The 13,675-nt window shown below is 42.6% G+C and overlaps 1 long non-coding RNA gene across 3 annotated transcripts; it reads right to left on the bottom strand.

Moving 5' to 3' along the window:
• Nucleotides 1-322: 322 nt before the first annotated feature.
• On the bottom strand, nucleotides 323-13,098 carry LOC308468644. 3 transcript variants are annotated; one of them, XR_013981757.1, is made up of 3 exons: nucleotides 12,887-13,098; nucleotides 3,834-8,095; nucleotides 323-2,560 (listed from the first exon to the last, which is right to left on the bottom strand). It is a non-coding gene; the product is annotated as an uncharacterized lncRNA (long non-coding RNA). The 3 variants fall into 3 exon arrangements; XR_013981758.1 differs by lacking the exon at nucleotides 12,887-13,098 and adding an exon at nucleotides 12,648-12,829 and having other exon boundaries at nucleotides 3,834-3,963; XR_013981759.1 differs by lacking the exon at nucleotides 12,887-13,098 and having other exon boundaries at nucleotides 3,834-8,338.
• Between the last annotated feature and the right edge of the window lie 577 nt (nucleotides 13,099-13,675).

The raw sequence follows: 13,675 nt of genomic DNA, 5'->3' as shown, positions 1-13,675 counted from the left end.
CCTCACCAGTTCAAAGGATGAGAAGAAAGCTAGAGCTAACCATGCTTGCTGAAAACAGCTTATCTCCTCAGTAGCACTACTCAAGAGTGGGGCAATTACAAAAAAAGGGCACAGCAAAAAAGTTTACTAGATAAAGTCAGAGCAAGAACAAGTGGGGGTGGTGGGAGATTCCTGTTAAGGATTTATGATCTTCGAACCATAAAAAGGGGTCTGGCATTCTTTCACTGCAAGTGCTAGGGGCCATAAATCAGCAGAGTGACACACGTTATTCTGAAGTGCATAGGAGCTCTAGCCCATGGAGTAAAACAAACAATAGAGACAATAAAGTTCAACAAGTAATTGCTTTACTTGCTGGTCATAAACACGTAAATGGTTTCAGCTATATACACAGGCTTTCACCGCAGCCGCTGGTGAAGGTACACTTAAAGTTCCAAGGTGCAAAATTTCTTTCTCTCCATGTTGTCAGCTTGGAGAGATAAAACAGACTGAGAAACAGATCACTGTGTTCTGCAGAAACTGTGCATGTCCAGAAAACGGTTTCCATAGAAAATGTCCTTGGATAGACAAAACAATCAGCACTTCGCTGCTTCTTGAATCTTCTATCAATTTCTAGGAATGAATGAACATTTGCACTTACCCCAGCAAATCCTTCCTCTTCACACACAGTCCCTTCACTTGCTATAACCCCCACACCAAGCATTTTTCTCAGCAAACATAGAAACAGGGAAGGCAAACGGAAAGAGAGAGAGAAAATAAACTCCCCTTGTCCTCTTTTAACTGCCGCTCACCTGTGTCTTCTTGCAAACATTCCCAGTTCTGGCTACTGTGGAAGCAACAGGAAACTCTGCTAGGTTTCTAGTTTAAATTTCACACACACACACACCCGTCCCCGTGTGAGACAGCCCAAATCTCACGATGCTTACTGCTTTCCCTTTTCTGGGTTGGTCAGTGGAGGAGGCAGGGAGCCTGAACCAGCTCCAGATGCATGCACCAGCAACTGGCAACCTTGCAAAAGTAACTATACGCAGCCAGGTCGGGAAATCTCTGTGATTACACATATGGCAAAAGCTCGCTTGAGGTCCATGTGCTCTGCAAGAACAGAAAGCCTAGATATTTGCCAGATTTTAAAAATCCACCCAGACACAAATTTTATTCCCCCCAAAGAGGATGTATTTGGGGGGAAATGGACATATGGCAAACCCTACCTTATGGCTTTGGCTCTGCATACCTGAAGGAGTATCTCCACCCCTATCATTTAGCCTGGACACTGAGATCCACTCCCCAGGGCCTTCTGGTGGTTCCCTCACTGAAAAATTACAGGGAACCAAGCAGAGGGCCTTCTCGGTAGTCATACCAGCTCTGTGGAACACCCTCCCATCAGATGTCAACGAAATACACAACTATCTGACTTTTTGAAGACATCTGAAGGCAGCCCTGTATAGGGAAGTTTTTAAGCCAGTGTGGTGTAGTGGTTAAGAGCGGTAGTCTCGTAATCTGGGGAATCCGGGTTCGCGTCTCGTCTCCTCTCCTCCACATGCAGCTGCTGAGTGACCTTGGGCTAGTCACACTTCTCTGAAGTCTCTCAGCCTCACTCACCTCAAAGAGTGTTTGTTGTGGGGGAGGAAGGGAAAGGAGAATGTTAGCCGCTTTGAGACTACTTAAAGGGAGTGAAAGTTGGGATATCAAATCCAAACTCTTCTTCTTCTTCTAATATTTGATGTCTTACTGTGCTTTAATTTGTTGGAAGATGCCCCTGGGGTAACCAAGTCAGATGAGTGGCATATAAATAAATAAATGATGGTGATGATGATGATGATGATGTGAACAGCCCTGAGATCTACAGGTATATGATGATACACAAATGTAATAAACAAACAAACATGCTAAATATTGCCATCCATGTGCACATGTGGAACCTAAGAATCCCAGAGCTTCATATGACTGAGGGTGACTCATCACTCGCAGCTTGGAAAACAACATAAACATGGACAGTTTGAACAATCTTAGAGAAACTTCCTTGTTCCCTTCCATGACAGAACCCAGGCTATTGGCACATTGTTGTATAAAACTTACTGAAGCTAAGCTTAGGACCAAATCAAGTGTAAGGGCTACTTTATAATCACTGCTTTTTTGTTTTGTTTTTACTGTTACCGTCTATATCTCTTACTTGCTTTATTACAATCCCTTTAATAAAAGGCTTGACTTTAGAAGTCTTTATCTAACTAAGTATTATGCTATCTCAGGGTCTGTCTCACCTACTTACCTAACTTGCTTTGAGCTTATAAGAGGAGTTCAGAGGAAGCTACAGATTGGGCTCTGACCTGAACAGACCGAAGGAGTGCTAAGAGGACTATCCTACCTTCAGACAGAGGTAGTTTCAGGGTAGAGCAACTGGTTTGGTCTTACATATTTGCACCAGCACCACAGGAGACGCTGCAGCAATGATGTACAACAGAGTGCAAGAGGTGGGGGTGGGGGTTGCTGAATTTTAGTATTGCACAGGGTGCCACTCAAATTTGAGAGTTCAAAGTCTGCCACTGCTTCAGATTAATTTCCACAGCTAGGGAAAAAGGAATCAGAAAGAGAAGTGGTGTTGGCAGCTGGTTAAGATATTTAAGAAGGATATGCATCTCAGGTTTTTTTTTCTCATAAAGGTGATGTGAAGTATGTATTTTGTTACAGGTTTTTGCTTTAATGCTGCCCCCCTCAAGTTCCCCCATTGCGCTTGGGTTATGGAAAAGAGAAAGTCTTTTCACAAGATGCCTCTTTTGATGAAATGCCTGGAGCTTGTCTTAAACCAGGGATAGAAACATGGTGCCCTCCAAACTCCATCAACCTAGGCCAGCATGGCCAACAGTCAGCAATGATGGGAGTTACAGTCCAACACTATCTGAAGGGCTTCATGTTGGCTATCCCTGGTCTAAACCAAGCACTAGGCATTTCAACATTGTGACCTCCAGATTTTATTGAACTCCAACCCCCATCTTCCCTGACCTTGGGCTATGCTGTCTGGGGCTGATGAGGGCTGGAGTTCAACAACATCTGGAAGGCACAATGTTGGCTATCTCTGTTCTAAAACAACCTTCAGTTATTTCATCAAAGGAGCCAGAAAGTTTGGACTTTCTTGCAAAGCAAGCTGATGGTGGGTGACACCAGAGAACACTTGTTTCCCAAGTGTTCCTGCAGTCTGACAAAGGAAATCTCTCCGGCTTTTAAGCAAAGCCTTGACATTTATTTATTTATTTATTTATTTATTTATTTATTTATTTATTTATTTATTTTGAATGCTCATGTGGAAGAAGAGTCCAATTTTATTTGCTGGATCCCTTTTCTTCCTCAAGAGGGCTTCTTTTTGTTGAGGAGAGGCAGGCAGTTGATGGAGCAAAGTGTTTGAGTTGGATTTGAGTCGCATGCTGAACCTAGGGTTTTATTCACTGGCTAAGCACTGAGTGTGCCATCAATCCACCTCTTTTAGAAGCCTTGAGTTATTAATAAAGAGCCTAGTAATCTAACACCTGCTCTCAATCTTCCTTTTGGAGGGCATAAAAAGCCACAAGACCAGGCTCAGCAGTTTTCAGTTTCTCTAGCACTTGTTTTCTTGTGTGTTTTTTTTAAAAAAATCTCTGCCACCCCCCTTTTCCCCACCCTCCTGCTCACCTCTCACAATCTTAAGTGTCGATGCTTTATGCTTGGGGTTGGAAATGAAACGTGTTGTTATCATTGGGATAGTGTTTTTATCGCATAAATAATGAACCAAAGCAAGAGGAAATACTGGCACCAGTTGGAATTACTGCCTGGCCTGGGGTGAAAATAATCAATACACTCTCACTTACCAATCTCATCTGCATGTCGACTCCATCTCGTGGCCTGTCTCTCTACAAATTCATTTCATGGGAGGACCAATAAAGCATGTTACTGGCATTGATCTGGTTTATTCATAGCTAGGCATAGAAAATGCATCATCTGAAATTAATAGAACGGCTTGTGTTTATAACTGTGAAAAAGTAGCCTGGTGCCAGAGCATTGTGAGTGAATGGGTGCCTCACAAGGATATGGGAGAAAAAGATTGGGAGGACTGAGGAACTTTGTCCTGTGTGCTTGTATGTGTGCATGTACACACCACACACACACACACACAGAGAGAGAGGGGGGGGAGAGAGAGAGAGAGAGAGAGAGAGAGAACATTGTAAGAAAAACCACCTCTGGATCAAACCAAAGGTCCATCTGGTCCAGTATCTTATTTTCCCATTGTGATCAGCCAGATCTGATCTGGATCTGATTTCTTTCCGCAGGGCCTGTAAGACAGAGTTGTTCCGTCTGGCCTTTGGCTTGGAGCCAATTTGATTCCCTCCCCCTCTATCTTTTTCCTTTTTCCTTTCTCCTCCTGTGATGAGGCTGCATTTTAATATTTTAATGTTTCAATATCTTAATTGTTGTATTTTAATCTTGTTTTTAAGTTGTATTCATTCAACTTGTTTTTATTATTGCTTGTTAGCCGCTCTGAGCTCGACCTTGGCTGGGGAGGGCGGGGTATTAATAATAATAATAATAATAATAATAATAATAATTAGATGCCCCTGAAAAGCCACAACCACTAGAAACCTTAATTTCACTGGCATCAGTGACTTATTTCTTTAGTGCTGATCTGTGTCTGGCTCTGGCCCTAACACCTATATTAGAGCTTCTCTTCTTAATAATACATTCCAGCAGGGGGAAGCACTTTTTGTTTGGGACCAAAGACTACTTATTTATCTATAAAAATGTGTAAATATGGCTATGTCATAATGAATACCAAAGTGTTTTACAATATCTATATTAAAAATGCATTTAAAAATTAAAACCAGAGACCATTAACTAACTGTTACAGAAAAATATTTTCTCAATTGCTTGCCTAAACTTGGTGGACCACAAAAGTTTTCAGCAGGTGTTTAAAGGTTAAAACAGAAAAGACTTACTGAATCTCTAGTGACAGAGCATTCCACAGGCTTGAGCTGATGACAGTAAAGGTGCCACATGTTGCTAGTCATGTGCCCCCATCATCAGTCTGGCTGCTACATTCTGCATGAGCTGGAACTTTTGAACAAAGCCTAAGGACAGCCTCATATAGCACACATTGCAATAATCCAGCATCAATTTATCAGCTTTGGATTTAACACACACCTGCCAAGCACCTTGTTTTAAGAGGGACAGCCTCACTTTTTTAAGGCAACCTGGGCTCTGCCTTTATTCCGGGGTGCCCTGCTTTTGCATGGCAGGTGGAAAAGCACTGCAGCAGGTGGGGAGGGTGAGCCGTGAGGGCAAGGGCGAGCAGAGGTGGCAAAGGATGTGACCACATGCAAAAGGTCCCCTCTTGGAAGTTCAAGAACTAGCCCTATGCTTGCCTAGCAAAATGTGCATTTGTGATTTTGGCTGCAAATCCCACATATATAACACTGACATCTCATCATCATTTGTTTGCCTTTGATTACATCATTGCATTATAAAACCTGATTGGTTACACAGATTGGCATAGCCTTCTTTACCATTGGCTTCCAGATGTTTTGAACTATTGTCATGTATGAATGTTGGGTCCAAGGAAGATGGCGAATTCGCATGATATGCTGGCAGGCGAAGCGAGAAACTGGTTATATCAAGGAAAAATGTATAACTGTGTTCAAAAGAACATTGGTTTTGCTTAATGAAAGCAAAAAAAACCCTGATGCAAAAATCCCCTGATAAAAACAGGACGTCACTGGCGATGAACAACAGTAATAAATATCCTCTGAAAAGAACAAAGACAAGGAGGAACTGGCAGTGGGCCACGGACAGATGATAAAGGCCTGAAACACGTATGTATTTCTGAGGTACAACAGCAAAGGTGATGTGGTGGTCCAGAAGGAGAACAGGAGGAGAGTGGTGGAAACTTAGTCGTTCTAAAAGCCAGCCCATAGATGCCAAGGGGGAAGACTATAAAAAGGGCACTCTGCTTACCCTCAGTGTCGCCAGGACCAGCGCTACAACCAGACACCCACAGCTCTTACGTGATGCTTGATCAACCCACATGAAGGGCCTTGTGTGAGTTTTTGTGTGAATGCATGAGTGTTCAAATCTCTTGGTACCAATGTATTAATGTATACTTGACTATATGAAATAAATGTTACATGAAAGGTGTGTAAACCCAGATCTGGTCTCCGACGTGTCTTATTGAAAGCCCTATAGCATATGGGATCTCACTTGTCTCTCCGGATTTCAAAAGAACCAAGTTACCATGGTTTGGTGACACTATCACTCCCATCAAGCACACTGGTATATTCTATCAGGGATGACAGGAGTTGTTATCCAAAACACCTGGAAAGCACCAGGTTGAGGAAATCTGTATAGGGTATGGATGCTTTAGAAATAAAGTGGAAAGCATAGATATTTGAATTAATACATAAGAATCCCTGGTTGGGTAAGATCACCTATCTCATGTGATCAATTCAGACAGGATGATTCAGTAATTGCTATGGGGAGGTAGGGTAGTAGTTAAGAGAAATAATGGCACTGAACAGGATTGGGAAATAAGAATATTTGCATAGCTTAATTTTCAGAGAATATTTGCACTCTGTTATTACATGTACATTCCATTCTACTTTAAGAAAATTCAGCATGCCTTATAATGGGAGCCTGGAATAATTCCATGCAGGCACTGGCCAGAGTGAGACAGAGTAGTAAGCTTGTGCCATTCAACCCTTGTGGGGACACTTTATTTCTCCAGGATCTAACCCAATATTTTGACCAGCTTCTGGCAGATTTGTTAGGTAATCAATTTTTAGTAAAGAAAAAACCAAAAACAAAACAAAAACAAGACAGTTATTTGACAAATATATATGAATAGGCTGTGAACCCACTGGGAGGAATTTCCATAGTACAAAACTGAGAGAAACTCTAAATATCCTCAGAATAATCAGGTGGATTGAAATCTTGCAATATTAACTTGATGGATGGAATCAGTTAAAAGCAAGTAAACTGTAAACTGTAAAGTGAGTACAAAAAGCATTTAGCAACTGACAGCCCTGTTTCAGAAGGCAAAGCAGAAAAGGAATAGTGAAGTGCTTAGGCCAGCTACACAGAGGAAGGTCAGGCAGAATACAGTAGAAGCTGAAAGTATAATTTATTGGCCAAACAAAGCCAGTAAAGGAGTGGGGAGAAAAAACCAAAGATGTCAGAAATCCTTACCTGAAGAAACAGATAACTATGAGAAATGCTGTGCCAGTTTAAAATACGTTGTGGTCCCTGATTTGTTGGAATCACCTGTGCAACTAAAGCAGGAAAGGGAAAGAGGCCATAACCGGAGAAAACAAAAATGACCATGAAGTTGACGTCATGACTCTTAGACTGGGATTACCAAGTCTTGTCATGACTTAGTGTCAGAGACATAGCTGAAATGAATGCCTGGGAAGAGTCAAGCTCTGGAGATGAAGGACTGCCAGTACAGAGAGAACCAGAGTCTGACCCTGGAGACGAAAGAGTGCAGACAGAGCAGGAGGGGGTTAGCTCAGATAGAGCAGCACTCAAGACAGTTCACAGGCAGGGGGAGGAGAAGAGATAAGACGACATTCAGGGGGTTGCTATGCAACCAGTAGAGAAACAGTGTTCAGAGAAAATAAAAAAAATACTTCCAGTAGCACCTTAGAGACCAACTAAGTTTGTTATTGGTATGAGCTTCCGTGTGCATGCACACTTCTTTGGTGTTCAGAGGGCTCTTTGTTTGAGAGCGGGGGTGGGGGGAGATTTCCACCCACCTTCTCCCCAAATCAGAAGAGCTGAAAGGGTTAAAGTACAATGGAAGTGTAAAAGAGGAAGGACTTTGGTGCCCATTGTGCTGGGACAGGGGTGGGGACTCAGACTCAACTCATAGCTAATGGCGGCAGGCCTGGAACCACTGGATGTAAATAAACGTGCATAAACGAGGAACACTGCCCAGCTGTGGGGCATGGAGGCCGCACCCTGCAAGGCCCTTTCCACTTGGCCTAGGGGGTGAGGCCCACACTCACTGAAGAGGCTCCTCATGAGGCCGGAGGAACATTGCCCGACTGTGGGGCATGAAGGCCGCTCCCTGCAAGGCCCTTTCCACCTCGCCTAGGGGGCCGGGTCCAGACTCACCAGCTCTGCTATGTTAAATATGTGTTCTGTAGTTGACCTCCTTTGTGATGTTTTATTTTGAAATCTTTAAGATAACATTTTAGTTTTCTGTTATGTGGTGTAATTAAACTGATACAACTTGTTTGTTCAAATTTTGGGTGATTTGCACCCCCAGATATCTAAAACTTTCCCTAGCTATTGGAACCTTCAACCTTGCTGTAAAAGTCTGTTGTAAATGAATGGGGTGCTGTATGAAAAAGCATTACCTCTGCTTTCTTAAAAGTTTTTTTTTGCAATCCTGAGACCCTGGAGAACTGTTCCAACTCTGTACATAGTACTTTGCCTGCTGTGATAGGGTCAGAGGTGCATAAAATTATATCCTCTGCAAAGAGGCCTGAATTTTGTTCACTTCTGTTTGTAACCACTCCTGTACGAGTAGGTCCCAGGGTGGTTTGGGGTTCTACCTGCTGGAGGACCAGAAGCAATTCCTTGTTTGCGGCTGATGGCATAGGGACAGGGCTCCCAATCTGGACAGTGGGGTTCCTCTGTTCCAGTGGAATGGGGCCTAAGGTTCCGTGATGGTAGAGGCCCACCCTGGCTAAAGATTTAGGCACCGGCTAAACCTTACACCTGTTAAGCTCACCTGTTTCTATAATTTGGTGACAAAAATCATCATTTATCTAAAGAACAATTGCTATTTCACACTCTCACACTCTCACGTGCTTTTGGTTCTGAATCAATGTGGATCATTAATGGATATTTATGTATTTATCTACTGCTTTTCCTCCCAAACTGATGTTTTGTGTTGTTGCTCCCTGGAAACTCTTGGTTCGTAAGCTGCTTTGGACAAGTGCGATGTACATTGTTCTACAAAATGCAATGTAGATGGACAGTAGTACTGAAAATAAATATATGTTTTTGAAGGAGCCTCAGATTTCATTAGCACATCTAGTGAAATATATATTCAAGAGTAAGTCCCACTGAAGGCCATTGAATGGGCCTTAGTCATGGCTTATCTAAGCCCCATGGGGGGTACTGGGACCTTGACTAACTGGGTTGGCTTTTAAGGGAATCTGCCTTTCTCCCTTTTCTCTTGCTGTCTATCACAGCACCCACTTGCATGTATGTTACTGTCTCTAAGTTGTCCAAAGATTTCATCCATCTCCAGCTATAAATCCTTAACTTCTCAGCTGGCTTCTCTGTCTGCTTCATGGGACAATGAAGCAGAACATGTGAACATCTAAATGGTACAATTTCCTACCTGCCATGTTGACAGGAATGCTGACACCAGAAACACAAATATCTAATATGATAGCACGCTTACTGAACAACGTCCGGTAAGAAGTGGGCAACGGAATAGTGATGATGCAAAGTTGTTTCTTGCTGTCTCTACAGTAACCCTGCAGAATGTGAGGAAGGGGCTAGGAGAATATCAGAATCAGATGATGTCATCATGGAAGGTGGAAGAGCAGCACAGGGGTGAGAATAGGGTGATCAGTTCACCCTGTTTGACCATTATCTACACAAATGCTCCCTACATGTTTAAACATAGTCATCTGAATTTTCCTTTGGAGTCTGTTACTATCTTCCATGGAGACAGTGTTGGAGAAAGAGAATTGCAGTCTGGAGATGGCCAGCCGAGAGGAAGTTGTAGGAAGTACTCAAACCGTACAGTTCCTGCCTTTGTAACTTATCCCCACGATATCAAAATAAGCTCCAGTAGACAAGAGGGGAAGACTCAAGAGCAGCAAGTGCAGACTTAGAGCACTCCAAGCAGGCTTTGGAAGGCACAGCACACTGAATGATTTCTGCCCTTCCCAGAGGAGGAGGAGACGAGTGGTGGTGATAGGTGTCTCCCAACTGAGGGGAACAGAGGCACCAGTGTGCAGAGGAAACAGGATGTCCTGGGAGGTGTGCTGTCTTTCAGGTGCAAAGATTGATGATGTGGCGGAGAAGTTGCCAAGTGTTATCAAGCTCACTGAGCACTACCCTTTCCTTCAGATTCGTGGGTACAAATGATACTGCCATGCACAGCCTTTAATGTATAGCAAAGGACTATGAGACTCTGGGCACGGAGCTGAAGAGCCTTGGGGCACAGGTGGTCTTTTCATCACTCCTTCCTGTTGAAGGTCATGGCCCAGGAAGAGAGAGGGGCTGTGTTGTGAGGCATCCACTGTGTGTCCCGAACCCCACTTGCCAATGCTATAAAGACATCCAGGAGGACAAGGAACACAACTTTGAGGCAGTGTGGCATGACAAAAGCCACCTGAACGAATATTAGCTCCTCAACAAACCAACCAAGGTGTTTATCCCTTGAGTACTGCTGGGATTATAAAAATGTCATCCCCAGCGAGATAAGAAACATCAAGTTATCCTGGATGCCAAAAGAATATGAAGATGTTAGAAGTAACTTATGACTCTGCGGCCCTCCTAAAATCACACCGGCAGGGGTCAATGAGCTGTTTTGGTCACAGAACCATTTGAGCAGTTCAACTCTCGTCCTCTGCGGGAAGGAGTATTCCACATTTGGAATACTATACAGTGCACAGTCCTGGCCTCTCTACGTCAAAACAGGTCTTTGAGACCTGGAAAAGGTGGAGAAAAGAAAAACCAAAATTATCAAGGGGTTGAAGTAAGTCCCTTATGAGGAAAGGTTGGGGCCTTTTAGTTTAGAGGGAAGGAGGCAGTCTTTCAAGTATTTGTCACATTCTGAGTCACAATGACCCTTGGTCACCTCTGTTGCCCTTCCTCTGGGCAAACCCACCCTAAGAACATCAGAAGAGTCTGCTGGATCAGGCCAATGGGTTTAAAAGAAGATCAGACAAATTCATGGAGGAGAAGGCTGGCAAAAGCTACTAGCCACAATGACTATTCCCTGCTTCTAAGGTCAGAAGTGATAAATGCTTCTTAATTCCTGAAATTTGTGGTTTTATCACTTGAGTAGCATGTTGGGTGGGGAGAAAGAGGTCCCAATGTTTCCCATGATGCTCTGCAATTTTTGGTGAGATAGAAGATGGATAGATAGATCGATAGATAGAGGTATATTCATATACCACCAACTCCTAAAATATCTACATGGTGATCAGGATATAAGCAAGTGCAAAATAATCACTAAAATGTTTGCCTGCTCAAAAGTAATTTAAACAGCTACACTTGGCATACAAAGGTCTGCAAGAGACGCTACACAACCCCATGACTATGAGACCCTTCAACCTAAAGCAGCTCAGGCTCACTGTCAGGTGCCAACTGAGAGGTTTGATGAGCTTCTTAGGAAATTTGATGTAGGTCTGAGCCACATGGCAGACTCTTCTGATAATAACAAGGTGGGCAAAAGGAAAAGGAAAATAGCAGGATATGGATAAGTTTCAAAGGCTCTAGTAGAGCTAGCTTCGCTTCCCAAAGAGGTAGAGCTACCTACAGATCTACAGCAAGTTATTCACTTCCAGGACACCAATACCTAGCTCTTCTCAACTCTGCACAATTTCCTCTTGAGTCCTTCTCCTCTACCTGTTTTAAGAAGTAAAACTACATTTTCTACAATACTCAGATATGCTTTGGGAGACACACTTTTGTGAAGGTGCTAGTATGCTAAAGATTATTTACAGAAATACTGTAAAATTAATGAATGTTAGAAAAATGTTGGAATGAAATTACATGGCTTTAGTAGAAATGTTATAAGGAATTAAGTATAAATAGATTAATAGAGTATTAAAGGAAAAAATAAGATTAGAATGAGTTAAGATAATTACAGGATAGAAAACAGAGGAAGATGGAAAGGAATTGCTGTAATAATTAACAGAAGTGGAATACAAAAAGGGAGGTGTGAGGAGGTCGTGGAAATAAGTGAATGAAAGATGGGATAATGAAATTATTTGATTTATTTTATTGTTTTTGTTTTGTTTTGTTTAATGTATTGTATTGTTTTTTGTTTTTTTTTAGTGTTTAAATTTTTTGGAAAAGTAATAAATATTATTTTTTTTAAAAAAAAGATTTGCTTCTGCATGCACTGAGTGACACACTCTTCTCATACTATTGAACAATATTGAGCACAATAGTGTTCAAAGGTAACCTTGGAGGTCATCTAGTCAAACTCAGAGCAAGAAATTTGCAGCTACAGCATCTCTGACTGTCCAAGGGTGCCTATATGTTGTTGGATTACAACTTCCATAATCCCATGGTAGCTAGGACTGATGGGAGCTGGAGTATAGGGACATCTGGAGGCACACAGCTATCCCTGCAGTATGTAGTGCAGTTGAATCACATAAATTAGAAAATAACATTATAGAAAACGGTAATAACCTTGGAGAGCAAAATACACAAAGTGTGGCACCTACAGCATTACACTACACAGCATTAGCCTTCATACAAGTAAAACTAAACTGGAGATAAAAAAGATAGCTTCCAAACAGCTACTCATCTTCACGTTACCCGCACTGCTCTCCATGTCTATTGTACAAGAATGCAGAATGTATCATATCCTAAGAAGAAATCACAAGGTGTGCAAGAGAGGCTACACACTGGGCTGCCTTCCCCTCCTTTCTCACCTGTCTATAAAGGCTGGTTGGCTCCCTCCCTGACCTAGCTGTGCTCTGGTGTCCAGGCAGAGAGGTGGATGCTGGTCAGCAGAGCAGGCTCTATGACCTTAGTGAGTAGCTAACGGAGGCATTGTGAGCTCCTCATTCAGGGGCTGTTTAAAAGGCCAGGCAGGCACCCTGCAAGCTAGCTATAGTGTAGCTATGTATATGTTATATGAGATATGCTATATCCCCTAGGCCTTTTCCACCTGGCCTAGGGGGCAGGGCCCACAATCACCAGCCCTACTGTGTTAAATATGTATTCTGTAGTTGACCTCCTTTGTAATGTTTTATTTTGAAATCTTTAAGATAATATTTTAGTTTTCTGTTATGTTCCTTTGACTGTATACTCTATATTTGACTTTCTTCAGATTGTTTTATTTATGTTTTATTGTTTTAATATGCTGTAAACCGCTTTGAGATTTTTCCTAAAAATATAAAGCTGTATGGAAATTAAAATATAAAAAAACTGCCAGCGACATTAATTCTTATCAGAGCTTGCTTGCCTTCCTGAGATCATTACACTTAGGATAGTAAGAGTGGGGAAACTAGGCTGTTGATCAGGCTGCACATTAGTACTGTGCACAAAATTTGACTATTTAGAGGGACTTTGGCATTGAATGAGTTGGGTTCAGACAGCCACTCATTGCTGCAGGTTGTGCTGGGTGGCACAGAGCAGTCTGTGTCTTCCAGTGGATGGAACATCAGGCATGTTGGATGAAACCCCATGAAAAAGCCAAGACCTACTTCTGTTCACCACCTGGATCTTCCACAAGAAGCTTGGCCTAACTTCCTCCCTTCCTTTGCTCCTGCCTGATACCTCTCCCACCTAGATTGCGCTCACCACTCAACAGCTATTGAGAACAGGGAGCAATCCTGTAGGGTGTGGTTGTGGCTCTGCTCCTGAAGGAAAGCCGCACACACAAAAAATCCCTCCAATCAACAGTTGTTGAGCAGAGAGAGTGATCTAGAGGGAAGCAACCCCCAGTCTCAGTTGC

This window comes from Podarcis pityusensis (assembly GCF_964106645.2).
Source record: "Podarcis pityusensis genome assembly, chromosome: Z".
In the NCBI taxonomy this organism is placed as follows: Eukaryota; Metazoa; Chordata; class Lepidosauria; order Squamata; family Lacertidae; genus Podarcis; species Podarcis pityusensis.
This window is presented reverse-complemented; position numbering and strand designations above follow the sequence as displayed.